The sequence below is a fragment of the Bactrocera oleae genome, chromosome 3 (genome assembly GCF_042242935.1).
Source record: "Bactrocera oleae isolate idBacOlea1 chromosome 3, idBacOlea1, whole genome shotgun sequence".
Classification (NCBI taxonomy): domain Eukaryota; kingdom Metazoa; phylum Arthropoda; class Insecta; order Diptera; family Tephritidae; genus Bactrocera; species Bactrocera oleae.
Window position 1 is genome coordinate 65,339,358 of NC_091537.1, and position 2,473 is coordinate 65,341,830.

A 2,473-nucleotide genomic window follows, 5' to 3' on the forward strand; every position below is an offset into this window, starting at 1 on the left:
TATTTCTACTAATCACTACACTGCTTAAGTTGGGGTGTATCCCATTTAAAAATGTTTTTAGAATTAAACTTTCGTTGTTAATTGGAGAAAATTCTATAGGCTTTAACCTATCGAATTCATGTTTTAAATTTAGTTTATCTAAAATATCTCTTAAATTTTGAAAATATTGACTTACGTTATAATTTCGTAGTACAATCGCCTTATTGTAAAGGGTGTGGTACGACTCCTTTACTCCAAAATTCTTTATGAGTTCTTCTCTCATTTAATTTTTGTCTGCGTTACAAATTCCAACATTGATGGGTTGGGGTTAAATAAAGGAAGGATCATGTCAACTTCGATGAACGATGATAAATCTCTGCCGTCAAAGTCCATGATTCTTGAAGCTTCCTTCAAAATTTGCGATCCTGTCATCTGAAGTGGTTGCTGCTCGCCTGGATTCATTGCTGATGTATCCTCTCTTGATACTACTGAACTTGTTGTTGTTGCTTTGTATGGTGCACTTCGCTCTCTCTGCGTCTTCTGTGTGTGGGGCATTAATCTTTAATCTCACTTTTCCTGGTAATGTTGATGGGCGGAATGAAGCTATTCTTCGCCTTCACAAATTGTAATCCTCGGAGTCGCTCTCCGACGTTCCAGATAACTTGTGTAGAAACTTAAGTTTCTTAAACTTGGCTATCTGTGCCGACCGACTTATATATTTATATATATAAGAGATCTTTAAAATGGGAGCTATTCTTAGGGTTTGCTTCCCGTTGCTAAAGCTTACGAAACTTAAAAAACTTTTTTTACAGTTTGTTTTTACCGACTTTGCCAGTTTTGGTTGTTCGAGCGGAGGAAAAATAAAAATGCCGACGTTGTTACTTCTGTGACATTATATTTTATTCTGTTCTTTTTTCAAATTATGTTCTGCTTATATAACTACTAAAGTGATTACAATTTTCTTAATCTATTTCTTTGTTTTTCTATTTTGTTCTGAGATACAATATTTGTTAAATGTAATCTTATTTTCTATTTAATGCAAACAAACATGATTGTGTGGTTTACCCGATAATGTCTGGGTTATCATTACAGTCAAACATAAGGACCAAAACATGTTTGTATGCATTTGCATTATGTTTTTTATCTCTACTTGTTATCTTATTTTTTGTAATGTTTACTTGTTTTTCTTTAATCTTTTATTTTGTCCAACTTACAATATTTTGTTGTGTGGTGTCTGGTTGGGATGATAGTGTACACATAACTCACGTGAAGACACACTACAGACCACACCGAAGGAAGTAAACAGGGGAAGACGAGCGACCACCAGCCTCTTTTTGCGTAACGTCATCGTGAAATCGCTATCTCGGCTACCAACCGTCCAGACCATTTGATTTTAAAATCGTCATATTAATTTTTATCAAAAAGTTATGATTTATAGGGGGAAGATAAGAAAAATGTCTTTGGTGACTGCTATTATTGTAGCAAAATAAACATTGGTCCTTGGAGCCTTACGGAAAGGCACTATTAGGAAAAAAAAATTAATAATTAAATAAAATAAAGAACAAAAGCGCGGAGATCGAATACTTGTTTATACAATACATATACCTAAAACAAAAGAAAAAAATCAAAAGTGAAAGTGAAACAAGCAAGTGCGGTACAAATTATATACAGTGCCGTAAAAATAATTACATGTATACAAAAAGTGCGGAAAAATAAATATAAAGTATAATAAAACAAGTAAGGAAGGGCTAAGTTCGGATGTAACCGAACATTTTATACTCTCGCAAAGTCAAATGGTATACTCGTTTGAGATTTCTTTGTGGATTGACTGATATTTTCGGTAGAAGGTCAACTATAGGCACTGGGGTCCACATATTTAGTACTTTGGGGCTTGAACAGTTTTGGTTCGATTTAGAAAATTTTTGGTCACAAGGTGGCATACTTTAAACGTATTATTCACGCAAAGTTTTACGCCGATATAATCATTGTTGCTTGATTTGCATAGTGGAAAGTGAAAGAATCAAGTGGTATTTAAAATGGTGTCATATGGAAAATAGGCGTGGTTGTGATCCGATTTCGCCCATTTTCGCACTATGACATAGAAACATGAAAAGAACGTTATGCACCGAATTTTGTTGAAATCGGTTAAGCAGATCTCAAGATATGGGTTTTCACCTAAAAGTGGGCTGTGCCACGCCCACTGTCTAATTTTGAACGCGGTTCCTATAAAGTCATCTTATACCATCTCAGAGATAAAATTTAATGTCTCTGGCGTGTTTAGTGCTTGATTTATCGCGCTTTTAGTAGTTTTTAACAGTACCGTTATATGGGGAGTGGGCGGAGTTGCCACCCGATTTCAACTATTTTCACACCGTCAATAGAAGTGTTAAAAACATTTGCTTCCAGTGAATTTTGTTATTATGGCATTAGCGGTTTAGGAGATATGCACATTAAACCTATTAGAGGCGGGACCACGCCCACTTTTTAAAAAAAA